Source organism: Haliaeetus albicilla, chromosome 4 (genome assembly GCF_947461875.1).
Source record: "Haliaeetus albicilla chromosome 4, bHalAlb1.1, whole genome shotgun sequence".
Classification (NCBI taxonomy): domain Eukaryota; kingdom Metazoa; phylum Chordata; class Aves; order Accipitriformes; family Accipitridae; genus Haliaeetus; species Haliaeetus albicilla.
Window position 1 is genome coordinate 42,809,744 of NC_091486.1, and position 18,975 is coordinate 42,828,718.

At 46.6% G+C, this 18,975-nt stretch overlaps 1 protein-coding gene and 1 long non-coding RNA gene across 6 annotated transcripts in view; both read left to right on the forward strand.

Annotated features, from left to right (window-relative positions):
- TRPM8 (transient receptor potential cation channel subfamily M member 8) overlaps nucleotides 1-709 on the forward strand; it is a 163,446-nt gene extending 162,737 nt beyond the window's left edge. For all 5 annotated transcript variants that reach the window (XM_069782150.1, XM_069782148.1, XM_069782149.1 and 2 more), the window contains one exon: nucleotides 556-709. The gene's annotated coding sequence lies outside the window, so the exon portion shown is untranslated. The remainder of the gene's footprint in view (nucleotides 1-555) is intronic.
- Nucleotides 710-1,645: 936 nt separating this feature from the next.
- On the forward strand, nucleotides 1,646-3,912 carry LOC138685162 (uncharacterized). The gene is made up of 2 exons (XR_011324446.1): nucleotides 1,646-3,246; nucleotides 3,560-3,912. It is a non-coding gene; the product is annotated as an uncharacterized lncRNA (long non-coding RNA).
- Nucleotides 3,913-18,975: the final 15,063 nt, after the last annotated feature.

Sequence of the window (18,975 nt, forward strand, 5' to 3'; positions counted from 1 at the left end):
AGAAGATACCTAAATATGATGGAGCTTGTGGAAACAGCCTCTCCTTATAGATAATAAGTGCCTTGAAAAGATGGAGTCCCTTTCCAGTTTATGCTTGGTAAACTATCTAGATGACATCCCAGCTGTGATCAAACGGTTTTGCCTGTGAGCTGTCCTGACTCTAAAGCTGAGCCCTTGGCAGTCCACAGTACTAACATCATAGTGTGAACAGAGAGGTTAGTGTCTCACAGGATGCAGATGTGTGCATTATGCTATCTCATCTGAAAGGGAGTACTTGGATCTGTGCTGACCATCTTCAATATGAGATGCCGGATTGGCCATTCCAGGTACTTTGCATGCAGGTGTCTCTTTTGCTTTCACTTCCTGACAACGAGTATCTCTGCTACTCCGCTAAGACACCATGTTCTGGCTGGGTGCTGCAAAGAATTCCTTGATCCCAAGTGTTGCACAAGACATCCAATTTTCCAAGCTGATGTCATGAGGATGCAAAAGGAAAGCAAAATGTTGAGGCAGGCTAGGAGCTCTATACTAAATCTTTTTCTTTTGCTCACACAGGTACTGATTCATCAAGAGTAATTTCTCTGAGCTGGCAGTAACCACCAAGCAAACGGTAACTGATCCACCAGAGTGTCAATGTCTCAGCAGGAGTTACTAGGATTTTTTTCGGTTTTTATTTTTTCAATAAAACAGCCCTTTCTGCTTGTTGCAAGATGATGGTAAAACATTAAGATGACTGTTTATCTCCTGGCAGGACTCCCGTGTTACCCAAGCTCTTCTTTTTCCTCATCTCCCCTGATGTTCAATGGCAGCAATTAGACCTTGTCAGCTGCTGTTAAAAAGCACTCCTAATTCCAACAGTTCTGCTGCTGCTGCCAAAATCACTTTGCTTTTCAATTTCACTCAAAGGGGCCTGTTCATGGGTTTCCTTTAGCCACTAATTGCTTGTCTTAATGAATCAATCTCCCTTTCCTTCATGTAGTAGCCAGATAGAGCTTGTTACTTGCATGGTCTGTCTGTCAGACCTGCTGAGGTCTGTAATGCCGGCATGCCAGTATATGATGTATTTCAGCATCATCCCCCGGAGGAAAGACAGCCTTTGGTCCAACCCTGCACCCACATCTCAGACCCTGCATGAACAGTGTGGACTTCTTTCCACTCTACCTGGAACTGTGCAGCAATGCTGAAGCTCAGCTATTACAACCCTGCATGGGAGACTTAATTCATCTAAAAAGTGTTTCCAAAGGCCTTGTGTGCAATCATTGCTTCTTTCTTTAGTGATAATTTGTATAGTGGGAGCATTGCAATTCATTTAACTTTTTCAAACATCTGTTTGCAGATGTTTGCATTTTGAAATGGAGAAGAGATTGTTGGCCAGCTTTAAATATTGTGATGCTTGCTATGGTGAGGTTGCTTTTTCTGCGTTCCGTCCAAAATAGCAGCCGAATTTTGTGTGGTATAATTGGGTGCACTACCAACTGAAGGGAAACCACTACAAATGGCATTTATTTACCTTGCAAAGCATTGTATCTGTCTCCATCCCCTGTGTCTAGGAACAATCTCCCAAGATGTTTGATTTTGAAGGTTTAGGTATTTTCCTTTTGCCTGGCAATGGCTATCATAGTCCATACACTTTACAATGACATGATGTCTCCAGATGAGTTGTTAGGTAGGTGAAGAGGGAATTTCTGCTAAAGCAGAACACTCCCCAGGTGAGTTGCCTTGACCAGTGCGAATACAGCCATCTGCTGCCTGGCTAGAAACCAAAGCCTGTGTGCAGGCCTGCCTCTGTGCACAAGAGCATGTTCCAGTCCACGTCTGCTGTGAAAACATGTTGGTCCAATATGGGGAAGACAAGACTGGTTTTGTGTGTTTTGGTGTTTGCTGCAGTACAAGGATATGAAGTGCTGTTGTACATGGGGAATGTTTCTACTTTAGGATGCAGCTGATAGAGGTGCAGCTTACTGACTGAGGAGGCCAGCACATGCATGCATCGTTTACTGGACCTGCTGCTCTGCTTGTCTTTGTAGCTGAAAATGGAATAGTTTTACAGGGAAGACTGTGATGAGGTGAAATCAGAAAGGCTATCGCTTTTTTCTTCCTGCTTCACATGACCTAACTTCACTGTATGCCGTGCATTACATGAATCTGGGGGATATAGCACTACCAATAGCAGCATTACTTGTTTACATATGGAAATACTTGTGGTTTTTTTGTTAAAAAGTTTATAAAGGACTCAGGCTTTCATTGACTTCTGTGGCAGTTAGCTTGCATCATAAATTAATGAGATAAGTTTCCTTTCTAGAAATTATTTTTTCTTACGTCATTTGTATGCTTTGAATGTGAAAATTGTGCTTTTAGTTGATTCCTTTCATATATAAAACCTGCAGTGTACTTGCCAGTAGCTCTAGTGATCTGTTCTTTTGTAAAATGGTGAATGTAACTTTGAACCATGTTCTGAAAACTCAAAACCCCAGAGTGTGCCCCTGCCCGCTGCTGCAGCCCATCGCCACCAGCCTGCCCCCCACACACGCTCCCTTCCCTCGGGCGTGTGGCCCCGTGGACCCTTCTCCAGGCTCCTCTCCCTCCTCGAGCCCCGGGTGCCGACGACGGAGCCCCAGCCCAGCTGGGCTTTGGCAGCAGGGTGGCACCGCGGCTGCCTGGGGAGCACCCAGCCCTCTGCTCCCTCCAAACCCCGGCCCCGGCCGGCTGCTGGCTGGGCGTCAGGGCTGTCCTGGCAGGAAAGGCAGGGTGCAGGGAGCGCCCGACCTGGGGGCAGAGTCTGCACCAACCCTTCCCTCCATCCCCTTGTGCTCTCTCCAGCTGGCAGAGTACAGCAGCAGAGTGGACCAGTACCTGCAGCAGTGCCTGCTGTACCTGCAGAGCCCACAGGCATCCATGCGAGCGGCGGCCATCATGTTCCTTGGTGAGCCACAACTCCCCCGGGGTCCCTCCCTGCCCCACCGCAGCTTGGCCCCAGCCCCGGCTGCTGCACTGGCAGCAGGAATTGGCCCTGTGGCTGTGGAGCCCCGACTACCCAATGCAGGGCCAGGGCACCCACAGGGCTCCCTGCTGCCCTCTCCCACCCCTGCCCTTGGGCGTCATGCTCTGGGAGGACCCCAGGCTCAGCCCTGCCAAGGGGAGGAGTGCTGCTGGGGCCAGCAGGATTCGTGACGGGCTGCGTGTTCCTAGGGCTTGCCGGGCGGCACGTGGCGCATCAGCAGGTGAAGCTCCAGGTCATCTACGAGGGTGAGTGAGGGCAGCAGGGTGGGTGTCAGTGGGGACTGGCAGGGAGGAGGAAAGACCCTGGGCTGGGAGCTGTGATCTCTGCCCCAGCTGGGGAGAGCTCTGCTCCTTGCACGGATGAGGGGCAGTGTGGGCAGAGCAGAGAGAGCTTTCAGGGGCACGTGGCGTTCGTGGCCAGCACCTTCCGGCTGATCCTGTTGGCCCCTGCTCCCTCCTGGCCATGGGAGGAGCTGGGTTGGGCGGCCCTGGCAGGAGGCGTTCCTGGGGTCCCCGCAGATCCAGGTTCTGACCTCGTCTCTCTTCCTCTCTGTCCCAGCCCTTCAAGGCATGACAAAAGACATCAGCCTCTCTGTCTCAAACCCTATTCCTGCTAAGAGCTCCAGAGAGAAAGTCGTCTTCCAGATTCAGACTATCAGTGCTCCAAGAACAGCTCTGGAGGACATGGAGGACGAAAAGACCTTCTCTCCCGTGCACCAGCTTTCTGTGCTGCTGGAGCTCTGTGCAGAGCTGATCCTCGGCACAGCTGAGCGTGCATGGAAGGCTGGGTGGCTCCTGGCCTCTCCCTGCCCATGGGACAGCTCTAGCCCTATGGCCCTGCCTGTCCCCTTCATCTGCTCCCAGCTCATCCCTCCACTCGGCCTTCTGCGAATAAACAGTCTGGCTTCTTCACCTTATCTGTGTGTCTTTTCTTTCTGGAAATGAAATGGTGCAAAACTTGGGCCCTGAGGCACACAGGCCCTGGTCCTGCCTTTCTTTTGCCCCATGTGCTATGTGCAGAGATGGAGAGGAACAAGGGCAATTCATAGCAGAAGGGTCCTCCAGTAGGGTCAGCCCCTGTTCTGAATGTCATGTCATCTTCACAGATGCAAGAGGATCTTTCTCCATCTGGCCTGGATCTCAACACTGCAGAGGAGAAAGCTGGCAGTGGATTTTAGGAGAATGGCCTTCTCCACAAAGGGGCAGATGGGTTGGGGTGCTGAGCAAGGGAATGCTGGCATTGGAGAAGGAAGTCCTGGAGTTTTATTCCTGCTATTCCCTGCATATTTCCTAGGTGTTCATTGCTGAGAATGACTATTTCATCTCCTGCCCACCCCTCCATCAGCCAAGGACAATTCTCAGGAGACAGAACCTCCCCCTGAGCAGTGGCTACCCCAGCTCCCCAGGGCAGGACCACAGAGATGAAACCTCTCCCAATACAAGTTGTACCCTTTGCCTCTTGTCTTCTCCATGTGGCTCCTTGTGAAGAGAGGGCCTGCATCCTCTTTGCAGCTACCCTTTAAGTACTGTGATGATGCATGTCCCCCCGACCCTTCTCTTCTCCAAGGAGAAAAGACCTAACTCCTTCAATCTTTCCTTATGCGGCAGGTTCTTCTGCAGGTGTCGATGGGCTCCCCGGCTAGTTGGTGCAGGAGGTAGAAATAAACGGTCGCCTGTAAAGTTGAAAGCAGACGATGTTTATTGCTAAAACACACACATATTTATAATCACGTATTCTGCAAAGTCACTGTACATGTGCACAAGCGTAAAATATGATTGGTTATACCAACTCTGTACACGCACATAAACATAGGACATAATTGGTTATACCAACTAAAACATGCGAAACTTGTCTCAGTCTAATTGGTCAAGATAAACTACCGAATTGAGGTTCTTTGTGCCAAGTTCCCTTTATTGTGGAATGCGCACCTGTGTTCTAATTGGCATCTTTCTTTTTTTGTCTTCTTGTTTATTCTGTTCAAGGTCTTCTAAAGGCATCTGAAATGCTCTTGCGACTGTTAGCTAAATATGTGTCCACAAGTTGGTGGCTGTACAAGCCTACCCAGAAGCTTAAGGTCTCCAGGGAATTAGAAAAGCTTGTTAGGCAGTGCTTTAATGTTTTTGGAAGCATGGCAGTAGAGACCAGGTGAGGGCTGTGCTCTGCAGCAGCCAGGAATCAGCTACCTGGCCAGGATAGCCTGGGGTGAGTGGAGGTGGCCACCCTGGCAGACCTTTCTGTCTGGGAAGCTGCTGCCCAGGTGGAGGGCTGCAGAGACTGCACCTGGCCTCCTGGGTGGAGGAGGGTGGAAGCTCCACCTGTGCAAGGTGTGCTCTGGTGGGGCCACTCAGGCAGTGGGTGGAGGAGCTGCAGAAGGAAATTAGCAGGCTATGCTGTATTAGGGAGGGTGAACAAGAAACAGAGTATTACTCAAGGCTTTGCGAGAAGAAATACTAGGGCCCTTTTTTCACTGACATCCAAGGACCACCAGGCAAAGAGCTTGAACAGCAAACAGACAGCACCTTGGAGAAGAAGGTGCCAAGGTCTCTAATGACCTGTGGGACCAGGATATCGTTTCACTCCCCTTCCTCATATGTACCAGCCAGAAACAGATGTGAAGCCTTGGCAGTGGACAAAACCAATGAGCAAGATTCACAGAAAGAAACTGCACCAGCAGCACATACTAAAAGCTGCAAAAGGAAGAAGCATCCAGTGCTACTAGTGGGTGACTCTCTGCTGAGAGGCACTGAGGCACCCATCTGCCGGCCTGATATACAGTCAGGGGAAGTTTGCTGCTTGTCAGGAGCCAAGATCTGGGATGTCACAGAGAGACTGCCACAACTGGTAAAAAAGCGCCGACTACTGTTCCCTACTTCTTTTTCTGTGTGGGCCAACAGAACCTGGTCTTTCCAGGTGACTTCAGTTACTTGGACATTTGCTGGGAAAACAATACAGCTGTGTACAAGCCATCCATCAGGTTCCTGGAATGCATTGAGGACTGTGTCCTGCTACAGATGCTGGACATGCTGACTAGGAGCAGGGCATTGTTAGATTTACTGCTCACAAATCAAGAAGACTTACTTGACAACATAACTACCAACATTATCCTTGGATACACTGACCACAACATTGTGGAGTTTAAGATCTTGCTGAACACACTGAAGACCAGTAGTAGGACAAATAGCCTGGATTTTAGAAGAGCCAACTTCAATATGCTCAGAGCCCAGTTGCAAGGGATTCCATGGGAAGCATCCACAGAGGACAAAGTACCTTGTGAATGCTGGGAGTTATTCAAGAACAGCCTCCTGAAAGCACAGGAACAGTCCATCCCCTACAAAGGGAAAGGAAGAAGACAGAACAAGAGACCACCCTGCCTTAACAATGAGTTTTGAGTGTGCTTAAAAGCAAAAAAAAGCATCCTAGCTGTGAAAAGGCAGCCAGATAGCTCTTGAGGACTACAAGAACCTTGCTAGGGCATGCAGAGATGCAGTCAGGAAGGCTAAGGCTCAGCTAGAAAATTGGCTAAAGATGTCAAGTACAAGAGAGGGTTCTTCAGATATATGAGCAGTAAACAGAAACACAGGAAAGACATAGACCCATTACTAAACACAGCAGGGAAGTTAGCCACTAATAATGCTGACAAGGCAGACATTCCCAATGCCTTCTTTGCCTCTGTCTTTACCAGCGTAGCTGGACTGCAAATCACAAGATCAAGTAGCTATGTTGACACATATAACGCGTGTGTTGACCCACCAGTAGTGGAGGAAGGGCTGGTCTGTGGGGTCTTGCAAGGGCTCAACCCATATAAATCTATGGGCCTGGACGAAATCCACGCCAGGGTTTTAAGAGAAGTGGCTGACATTGTTGCAAGGCTATTATCTATAATATTTGAAAAGCGGTGGAGATCAGGGAATGTCCCTGATGTCTGGAAGAGGGCAAATGTCATACCCATCTACAAGAAGGGCCCATTAGTCGTACTTCAGTCCCTGGGAAAATAACTGAACAAGTCCTCCTAGAAACCTTTACTAACCAAATGAAGCAGGTGACTGGGAAAAGCCCACATGGATTTGCCAAGGGCAAACCGTGCCAGACTACCCTGATCACTTTCTACAACAAAATAACATCTGTTGACATGGGGAGAGCAGTGGATGTTGTTTACCTGGAGTTCATCGAAGTGTTTAACAGTGTTTCCCACAGCCTTCTCCTGGACAAACTGGCAAGAAACAGATTGGATGGGTGATCTGTGAGATGAGTAGGAAATTGGCTAAGAGGTCACACTCAGAGGGTGAAAATCAATGTTTTTTTTACTCAGGCTGGCAGCCTGTCACAAGTGGGGTCCCCAGGGATAGATACTGGGCCCCATGCCGTTCAACATCGTGGATGATGGGATTGAAAGCACTCTCACCAAGTTTGCTGATGCCACCAAACTGGGTGGTGAGGTGAATATGTCAGAAGGGAGAGACGTCTTATGGAGACACCTGGGCAGGCTGGAAGAGTGAGCTAGCAAGAACAGTATGAAGTTGAACAAAGACAAGTGCGAAGTCTGGTACTGAGGACAGAATAACAGAAGAGCCCAGGACAGGCTAGGATCTGCGTGGCCTTGCTGAAGGGGACCTGGGGGTCCTGGTGGACAACAAACTGAATGGGAGTCAGCAGTGCGCTGCTGCAACAGCGGGCAAATCGGATCCGGGGCTGCATCTGCAGGGACATTACTAGCAGGGACAGATGCATGACCGTCCCTCTCTGTTTAGCGCTTGTCAGGCAGCACCTGGAGTACTGTGTCCAGTTCTGGACCCCACAATTCAAGAACCCCAGCCCCTGCATAAGCCATAGTCAGAAATCAAACAAAATGAGACCAGAGGTAGGGGACCCTTCTAGTCTGTCTTGGACATTACTGCAAAACAGCTGCTGCTTCTTCCTCTACCAGTATTTGGGGGTTGCTGACACCAGATCTGAGCCAGGTTGTGCTCTATTGTCCAAAGACTGTTCAGAGCAAGCATGAAAAATGCCATATGCACAGCAGAGAATCCTGGATGTTGCTTAAAAGAGCATCTTGTGGGAACTGGCATCTGGTCTCTCACTGAGAACAGACTGGTTTTGCTCTCATGACTGGAGGCAGGAGTTCAGACATGTGAAGAAGACAGCAGCCAGCTTGTGTTTGCAGGGGGCCTGGGGCTTTAAGTCTGAACCTACACCTGGAAACACACTTGGAGAAGTAAGAGCTAGAATGCCTGTTCTGAAAGGACTAAGTAATTCAGTCTTGCAAGGGTTTCTTAAGTGTATGTTTGTTTTCCCCAAGAAAACTATTGATTTGGGTCAATCCCTTTGGAGGAATGGGGGTTGCTTCCCAAAAGGTTCCTGCCGGGTGAAATGACTGCTTTGCTGTCAGTGAATTATTCAACATTAAATACACTGTCATGGTGGCTGTCTAGCTCCTGGGACATGGTCAGTTCAGTACAGCAGTGAGAGCTGTGAATTAAAAGGCCTTTACCCACACGCTTACACACATCTATTTAGGTTTTTTTTAGGTAATATGCATTTGCCTGGCTTTGCTGCTGTGACCCAGGAGGTGATGGATCCGTCCTGCTTTTTACTTCCATTACACGCTAATCTAAACTGGGGATACATGAATTTAGTGTCATGATATTCTTGTGCCTGATCTCTCTAGGCCTGTGCCACCTCTTCTGTGCAGATGAAGATGGTTGCAGACAGATGGAGGGTTTGTCACAGCCTCTTCCTTGGTGGAAGCTGCTCTGGCCCGGAGCCAGCACAGAGCTGAGATGCATGGGCCATGCACCTTGGAGAGTCCTTCTCTGCATGGCACCAGCTGATCTTGATGTGTCCCTGGCCTCAGGAAAGGGTTGGAAGGTTTGGCTCCCAAAGCTTCCTGCTAATTGGCCCTTTCTGTGCTTCTTGAAGAGAATGAGGTAGGCATTTTTGGCAGCTGTTACCGCTGGGCATTAGCAGACCTTAAAATTGGGGCACATTCTTAAACAAGCACAGCTTAGACATCCTGAAAGGAGCTGAATGTTGTTTGCTCTTCTCTGTTGACATATGAGAGTGTGTCTGGTTTCAGGATGACGCTAGACTGTTGTGGATATGCGAGGGGGTACTACGTGTACGCAGATTGTGCTTTAGACAGACAGTCCTGTCACCCTGGGTCCCTGCAAAACCTCCTAGCAGTCCTCTATCCGCAGGTGGATGCTGGTCAAGACTGGGCTGTCCTGGAAATTGAGGCAGCTGATTTTAAGCTTGCATGGGTACCTACGTGTCAAGCACAATGATGTTCCTTCAGTTGTCCTTCAGGATATACCCGTTCTGCTGGGTCTCCCCTAACCCGATGGATGCCTTCCACATCTTGTGGTACAAGTTGTTTTCCTGCAGAAATGTCCTACGTCTGTCTTCAGGGGTGGGGGCCCTGGCAGGGGCTGGAGAACCGCAGGGACGGGAGAATGCATCATGGCCCACTGCTGATAATTCGAGGCTGCTGGAGGAGCAGGCAATGCCTGTGGCTGTGCCCCTTGGTCAGGAGGGACGCTGGAGCCTGCCATAGGAATCTCGGCATGAGAGCAGTGCCTGGGTGTTGTAAATAAGCCAGTCTGTGTTTCCTCACAGAGAAGGTGGCTTACATGTTTTTGCCCCTGGCTGTCTCCTGCTTTTCCATTATTAATTTGATTTAAAACATTGATATGATACTGTCTCAAGGCAACTTTGTGTTGAGTTATTTTCCTGCAGCCCCAGTATAAGTGGGTAGTACCTCTTGCTTTATGCCATTCCTATTATTTTTTTTGTGTAGGATGTTAATGTATTTCCAATAACAACATTGTAAAACTGTCATCTAAGAAATATGTAAATCTAATAATCTCCCTGTTAATTTATGATATGAGTTTTCTGCTATCAGGAAATCTTTCTTGTGAAAAGGAATATTAACAGGATCATATAAAATGCTTTTTTTTTTTTAAGAGGTATTTGCTTAAAAGATGTAGATTTGCTCTTCATGGTAAATAGCTGAAAAACACTGTCTTATCTGCACTGTGGGCTTGGTCTGGGAGACACTAAAATGACATACGGTTAAAAATATTGGCTCAAGCAAGGATATATGGGGAAGTGAAGGTTGAAAGCATTCTGCTTGCCTAGGCTGGTAGCTGGTATGCAGGTATTGTGAAAAAGGATTTATGTAATATAGAAATTAATCATGGGCCATAATTAAATCTTGATTGGAATAAATTTGCTTTCTGTTAAATCTAGGATTCATAAATACAGGATGGTTTCAGCAGGAGCAAAAATGCAGAATGAGGTTGTAACCACGTGGCTCTACTGAGTGCAGCAGAACTGCTAGAGGTGAAGTGTTTCTTGGTTTCTACAGCATGCCCCATTTTGGCTGGAGTGCACCCAGTTGCTAAAAGAAAGGGCTAATTTGTAATGAATAACTTATTCACAAACTTCATCTTTCCTTTTCTGCTCACAAAATAGCGAGCAAATAGACATTATTTCTAAGAGGTTTTGTTTGGATATTAGAAATGTTTTTTTGTTTTGTTTTGTGACTGCTATTAGTGTAGAATTTGAGCTATGAAGTATTCAGGATGTTTTGTGCAGTGTTTTGTACTTGGCTTGTATGTGTGTGCTGATGGGGTCTTGATGCTTATCCTAGAGTGTAACTTTTTTGTAAATACTTGCCGATGGGCTTAGATTGGGAACACTTCATAGCTGACTCCCACAAATGTCATCTTCAGGGAAACTTGAACACACTAAGCATTCCTACCTTGCTGGAACTGTACTTGTATAGAATTAGTTGCTTTGGATAGCTTTTGCTCTAAGACCTGTGACAGCATATTTCCCTTAAGGCCTTGCCTCTTGCGGTTTGGGAATCTCTGCTCAAAAGCAAGAAAAACCACAAAAGCTTGCTGTAAGCCCTTTTAAAATGGTCAGTGAGACATAAATGTGAACTATAAAATCCACAAATCCGAAGACAACAGTCTTTACCAGTTCTATAATTTTCTACAATCTTTTGGCTTTCTGGGGTTTGATGCACAAATACTTGAATGCCAAGAATCACTGGTGTCAGTGACGACTTTGATGCTGTTCCAGGCACTGAACCCTCAAGAGGCAGAGAAATGCCAACACTACTAGTCTGTTGAATCAGGGAGTACTTAATGCTGCAGAAAATGCTTCAGGAGCACCACTCGGGTCACTGTTCGAGTTGGCTTATCCATGTTAGTGTATATCTTTGTGCTTTCATGCCAGCACCATGTGATTGCATTTTGGTAGCGTGAATGCCCTTAGGATATTTGTTCACGTGCTCAGTACATCAGGAAAAGTAATTGTTTTTTGGTTTTTTTTCCTTTTTTTTTTTTTTTTCTTGGAGTTGGCTATTGCAATCAGGTTTGTCTGCTAAATGCAGCCACTCAAGGAACAGAGGCAGTATCCCACTGTTGGTGATGGATTGCAGTGAATGTGACTGTGGCAGGTTGACCCCAGCTGGCAGCTAAGCTCCCACCCAGTCACTTGCTCACCCTGCCCCGGTGGGATGAGGGAGAGAATGGGAAGGGCAAAAAGCAAGCAAAAAAACCCTTTCCAGGGTGAGATAAAGACAGTTTAATAAGTGAAGGGTAAAAAAAGAAAGAAAGAAAGAAAGAAAAACAGGGAAGCAAAAGCAATCACTCAACACCAGCCTGGCCAGTCCCTGAGCAATGGCTACTTTGGAAAAACTGCCCCCAGTTTTATTGCTGAGCAAGGTATCATATGTCCTTGAACATCCCTTTGGTCAGTTTGAGTCAGCTGTCCTGGCCGTGTCCCTTCCCAGTCTCTTGCCCACCACCAGCCCACTTGCTGGGGGTACAGCATAAGAAGCAGAGAAGTCCTTGACGCTGTGCAAGCACTGCTCAGCGATAGCTGAACCATCTATGTGTTACCAGCACTCTTTTGGTCAGTAATCTGAAATGCAGCACTATGCTGCCTGCTATGAAAAAGACTAACTCCATCCCAGCCAAACCCAGTACAGCAAGTTATGATTTGGAACAGCAAGCTGCACATTTAAACAAACTTGTCAAAATAATTATATACCTAGGAAGAGACTGCAAGTGAAGAAACAGAGAATTCACTTGGAAATGGTTGCTCAGTTTGGCTGGAAGCAGAGGTGAAGAGGGTGGTGAATGATGCTTGAAGATGCTGATGGATGCTTGCAGATCAACTTTTGTGAGTTTATCGTGAAATCAAACCAAGGATTTCAGGGGTTTTCTCCAAGCATAAATGGAGGAAGAAGTGTTGCAGTAACTCTGTGAACCCGGGAGGATCAGTTAGCTTTTGCAGACTGGGCACAAAAGCTGTATTGCACAATAGGGAACCCAGATTCAACTTCTGTTCCCATGGTGCTGCCACAGAAGGTGGGGTTTTACATGCACATACAAGGCGGGGGGGGGTGATGAAAACAGTAGAACTACAGGAAGTTAAGACAGTACTGCCAAGTCTCTGCCTCAGAAGAGAAGTGATAGAGCAAAGTGCCTACTGGCTATGATCAACCAGGATCTACTCTGGGTCCCCAGGTGGGCCATGGGGTACAGGTGTTTATGAGGAGTGGTCCCTGTTGCTGTGAATCTGCTGCCTGGGCTCACAGAAAGCCTGATCTGTACCCCCTCCCCAGGACATCAGCCTATGTCTAGCTTGGATGGCTCTTGCTTGAGTGATACTGACAGAATTAAAGCAGACTGATAGTATAGAGGGCTGCAGTAGGCACCCCATGGCTTTCCTGCTCAGGCCTTTTCTGCTGTGGTCCTGGAGCTGATTTGCTCTATAAATCTATAATGAGAGATGCAGAAGAGGTCCAGCAGCTCTTCTTTGTACCATTTCTTTCTTCTTTGTGGGTTCAGGTAATCACTACTGGTTGTTTGGACTCTAGAATATCTTGTCTTGCTTTCCTTTGCTATACTTGCCAAGTAGCTGAAGCTCCTCCTGTAGCTGTAACCAAGAAGCACTCGTATCCTTGTAGCAGAAAGGACCAATGCCCACTGGGGCAAGGTGGTCCAGGGAGTCTATCAAAAAGGAGTCCATGAGATGTGGGAAGCAGCTAGCCAGCACTGTGGTCTGTCTGCATCATACAGTGCTCTGTATCTTGTCACTTTTGCACAGGTAGTGCACAGGATTAGCGCTCTATGCTCTGGTTGCCAACGGGCTAGCAGCCAGGGCACTTGCTGCCCACTGTGGCTAACTATCTCAGTAATGGGTGGGCAGGAGGAAGGAGGCTGTAGTGCAGGTAGAAGATGGCAGGTGAGACTGGAGTGTAGTGATGGCAATAGGGAATCCCTTAATGAACAAGACTTCCCAGAGCTGAGGCGTGCTCCTGGTGAAGGAAACATAATGTAAAAATGAAAAGTAAATTTTAGACTGCTTGGGATTCACCTTTGTAAGGAGAACATGACCAGCCATGGACTGTCTCCTGAGGAGTCTGGGTTTGGGGTGTGTCTGAGAGAGGAGAGGCCTTCTCCTAGCTTTGGGCTTTAATTCTGTTGGTCGTAAAATGTGAGCTTAGCTAGCCTGGCTTGAATAATAATGTAGGGCTGATAATACCTCTTCTGAGAGCAGTGTGCTTGGAATCAGAGTTGATTCACCTGCATGGCCCTCAGCAATTCATAGGGGAAAAAAGTGTCAGCAGATGTGCAAGACAAGTCCCTTTTTGGCTGTTTCATTTAAGCATTTGTCAGGTGCCCAAGCACAGCCCTTGAATGAATTCATAAAACTAATTGCTTCCAGTAATTAAATGAGTCTTACTTAAAAAAAAATACACCACTTTGCTGTATCTTTTCCACAGAGAGAACACAGGTGCTCATGCCACGTCTAAGGCTTGGTGGTGGGATCCAGAGTAGGTCAGATAGTGTAGAAGGAGCTACTGGGATGTTCCTGAGTTTTGTGTCCACTCCTAACTGTGCTTGTGCTCAGTGGCTGCCTGGAGGTATGTGCATATGTGGAGGAGGAGGGTTGGGTACTTGAATTTTATGTTTGAGGGCTTCCCCTCAAGAGGTGGGTTTGCAGAGGGCCTCCGTCGTGTGGTGTGCACTTACCAAGGGACTGGCACGCTATGATGCTCTGTCCTTGTACATTTTTTTCCAATCCTCCTTCTACTATTTGCACTTATTTATTCTTTTCTGCAGTCAGTGCCTCTGCCTCAGTTGTGCGATCACAAGTGATCTGTTTCTAGGAGTGTCTCTAATGAGCATAAGGGCTGCCTGCATCCCTGATTTTGGTGGTGGTTTTTTTACAGAAACTGTGGCTATGCACCGTCTGTTGAACCAGGACCAGAAGTGATTTCTTGGGTTTTTCTTTGCTTCATTATATTGAGCTCACCTCTGTACAACCTCAAACACCAGATTGGTCCCTTTCAGCATCTGAAAGTCTTTGTGGTTTCATGTGTACCCTGAGACTTTTGAATCCCTTGCTAAATGCCTGGCTGCTGCTGTGCAGGACATGAGACAAAACAGTGCCTGGAATAGCCTGTTTGGCTAATTCTTGGGTTTGCTGCTCACAACTAAAGTAATTATCTAAAATATATGCTGATTTAAAGCTTGAGCTCGCCATCAGTGGCTTTTTATCTAATGTCTAAAACCTTGTGTAACTGCTCAGAGACTCTAAAAACCAGAGATGAAAATGACAGCTTTGGTATTTAAGAATCCCTGAAATTTGGACTTCTGATTTTTCTGGTTATGGATCTTAATGCCTGTGGGAAATTACAAAAATATTCTAAATATTTTTATGGAGAGAAAGATTGTAACTTGAAGAAATAGCTTTTTTTTTTTTAATTAATTCATGCTAAAAATTCATAAATCATGTTCCTCTGTGTGTACACCTTCTCATGACTTGCAGCCAGAAACATCCCTTTGTGTGTTGGATTACAGCAATGCTGAGGGCTAAGGTTGAAATAACATTAAAAGGAAATGCTGGTAAAGTGACTGAATACCAGAAATGCTAATCCTACTTCAGCAGTGCAAGCCACTTTCAAGAAATGGCAGCATGAGGCTCACAAGGGACAGGGTATGACACTGGTGGCTGCACTTGGCTGTTGATGGCTTCAGAAATGGGAGGTGAATGTTTTGCCTGGTTTCACCTAGGATTTCAAGTTTTACCAGGGCTTGGTTTGACCAGTGGTTGCAAGTAGCTTTCACTAAGAATGCAAAAGAATCTAACAGCCAAACTATCTGAGAACGTGCCCTAGGGATAGGGAGAAAACCTTGAAAATTATCAGTACGGTCAGCAAAACTTGAAAAAAAAAAAAAAAATAAAGAGAGACATAGCTCTTTGGCTCTTCAGGTAACAGCCTTTGGGTCTGGAGGTAAAGTTTGCCTTGCATCAGCTACCAAGTTGTGCTAGTGACCCTGTAAGAGCTGTTACTGCTGACCTGGCAGGCAGAGGAAATATAAATATTTAAAGTTTCAAAGGCTTAAAGTAACGAAGTGAGACCTCTGAGATTCTGCTGCAGCCTGTGATGTTTCAGAACAGTCATCCGGTGTGTGTTACTGAGGTTTTGTTTGCTGTAATGTGTGCTTTCTGTTGCTTCACTCTCAAAGTCCACTTCCAGCAACAGCAGTAGAAACTGTGTGGGTTTCAGTTGCATTCATGGAACCAGCTTGTATGGTGCACCTCAGAAGTGCAGTGCTAAAGGGGTTAGGCACTGCCTCTACACCCTTACTGAAATGGTTCCTTTAATCTTTGTAAAATTACCGTTAAGACATCAGTTCCAGTGCTTTTCAGTCTGGACATAGAACAACTCAGTGAGTTCTCCCAGACCAATGGCAAACCTTGCAGAGTATAAAACTTCCATGGTATAAACTCCAGACTTATGAAATGCATCTGGTTTCATTCTTAATACTGTAGGTATGGAAAGCTGAGGTGTCACTATATTCACTTGTCTTCACTTTAATTTCCTTTTGACCACCAAATCTTCCAGTGCTTTACAGTGAAAAGCTCTATGTGGGGTTGACAAGTGCAGCCAGTGTGGCAGAGGGTACCGTCTTATGAGAGTGTGAGAGCAATTAGAGAAATTGGAATAACAAAGACTTACTTTCCTTCTCAGGTGGTCGAGGGCTGGAGAACGTTCAGCAGCCCACAGGCAGTGTCTGCACTGGCTGTACGATCGTCTGTTAGTTTCTCAAGGGACATGCAGGCAAGATCTGAAGGCAATCAAAGCTGAGTCTCTGTTGGTGTCTATGAGCTATGGATCAGCTCTCAAAGCCTCTGTCAGTCTGAGCAAAATCTAGAAGGCTTTATCCTACCTCTATCAGCTGATGTCAATATAACAGTCTTCCGCATAAGTGATAAAGAAGTTACCCATGGAGAAGAACTTTCAGGGAGCCTTTTGGTTTTGCTAATGCCATGCTGCGAGAGCTGGGGTGGGGGGAGAACATGCTGCTTTGAATTTAGTCCAGTTTTCTTTTATCTGAAGGGATATCATTAACTTTCTTCTGTCTTCTGAGTGTCCAGGAAACAAGGGATCAGGAATAGTTCCTCGGTGCCTAGGATGCTGTTTAGACTGTTTTCAGCGTACAGGCATGTGATGATGCTGGATGATTTACATTTTAAATGAAAATGCATCTTGTAATTATCAAAATTTCACTCAAAGAGAAATTGTTGTTCTCCCAGTTGTCTGGGAACAGAGCTGACTTGATTGCTGGGAGTGAAAGTGGTCTGAAAATAGTCATCTAACAGAAGCTCTTTAATTTCCTCTTTTCTTAAATAGCACATATCTGTTTGCTGTGCAGATTAAATTGGATACAACCCCCTCCCTCTGCCCCAAGGTGCTTGGCATCTGGAACTTTCTGGTTGTATAAGTCAAAGTTTAGTCCTTATATGGTGAAAAGTCCTTCTCCATCTTGCCTCCCCCTCAAGTTTCAAGAGGTTTTGTATTCTTGGGGGTTCAACTGTAACATTTGTCCTTTCTAAAAAGAGGTATATGTATGTGTCCATATGCTTTTTCTATCTGCTCTGCAAGCCCTCTCTAAAAGTCTTCTCAAACTTCTTCACTCTGGTTAATCAGGGGATAAAAAAAAAGTTTTCCTGATCAGAGACATTGTGACCTCCGTTGCTGCTGCTGCAACCAGAAGCTTTCATAGAGCTGCAGACTAAATCTGTGGCTTCTTCCCAGTGCTGTGTGGTGTCTGGGTCATCTTCCCATGAAGAAGACCTGTATAATTCCCGGGGATGTGGAAGGCAGCGGCAGTAGGGAAGCAGGCAACACGCCAGAAACACTTACTGTCTCATTTTTCACACCTTCTCCATTTTGTTCCGCCCTGGTTTTGGTCTGAGGCAAAGGCTTCACCTTTCGTCACCTCTCCATGCGCCACGGCACTGCTCACCACCATGGCTTGTAGTACCCAGTAATTCATGGCAGGGTCCTTATCAGCAAATGGCAGGAGCTGGTCTCTAGAGGAAGGGAAGGATGCTTTGTTCTTTCAAGAGCATGTTGTCCTTGGTCTGCGTGGTCATGCCTGTTGTTTCCTTAGCACAGATGAAACAACAACTTTCTGTTTTGAATATGCCAGTAACTGAAGAGTCTCTTGGGTTTGGTAATTTGAAATTGGAGGCCTTCTGCAAAGTATTGAATTTCAGGTTGAATTCCAGTTGCTCTTTAGAAATTTAGTGGCGTTTCCTAACCTGACACTTCAGTTACAGTCTCCAGTCCAAAGAATGTGGTGAAAAACTCAGACCTCCTCAGAAGCCCAGAACTCGGGACACTTCCAGTCTGAAAATGTAGAATGGGTTCCACTGCTTAAATCTACTGAAAGCAGAGGTTTCCCAAGCATGCTTTTTTCAACCTCCTGCCCCAAAGAGAAATAAACTGTCCTTTTCTTGTTGGTTGCACCTGGCCCTTTAGCAGTAGGCAGGTGGTACCTGTGGAGATGCATTACCTGTGAGTGGGGGCAATGCTGCACCCAGCTCAGACTTGCCTTTTCTCTCACCAGCACATGCCCGAGCCTGTTCTCTCCACAGACTCTCCCTTCTCTCCTTTCCTATCCTGCCCACCCCTAGTTTCTACCTCTTCCCTAGCTCCCGTCTCTGTTTGGGTTGAGTACCCTCAACCCAAACACGCTTCTGACATGGACAGTGGATGAAACCAATTTTGCTGTAACGTGAATCTGCTAGAGTGTATAATGTATCTGTGGAGAGATAGGAGAAATATTTACCAACTTCATTACAGACTTAATGAGCCAGGATTCAGAGGTGGAATAGCAAACATCTCTGTTCTCTGGATGCCACAAAGCAAAGCCAGAGCTCTGCAGAGGAACTTTCATGTCATTAAACCATTTTCTTTTCAAGCCCCACTCAACATTACTACAATCCTGCTGGCAGCATTTCCTAGTAGCTAGTCTAAGAGGAAAATCTTTAAACTCTGCAGTTGGTTCAATAATTAAAATTACTGTTGGACTGGCTACAATGCTGTGGCTCAGCAGTTAGGAGGCAGTTTTACATATTCAGGTTCTGGTGGAATATTAACTGGTCCCAGCATGCAAGAGGCAGATGGTTCCTTTTCTAGAGATGAAGTCGAAAGCTAGATGTTACCTAAACTACCGCAGCGAGTTGGTGGTGAAGCATGCTGGAAAACAATGAGGACCTTGGGGCTCCAAATGCCAAGTTCTTTCCATTCAAGTGGTTTGAACGGTCTCATTTCTTGTGTTTCATTACCGCAGCAGCAGCACCATTGATTGCAGAGAAACCACTGTAGAAGTAGGTCAAACAGCGTATCAGAAGGTTTCCTTGACCTGAGGCAGCATGGTCTTGGCTCTGGTTGCAGAAAAGTTAGGCATAGCACAACAGACTCTGTTCTTGAGAATCTCCAGTTCAGTTTAAATCCTCTGCATTGTGGTCCTCTGGCATGGCTGTAGCCACAGAAGAATATTAGTGGCCTCCCCATGGCACAGACAGCAGTTAAGAACTGGGAAGCAGGAAGGGGAGACCCTGCTACGGATGAGCATGTCCAAGAGCTGGGAGAGAGC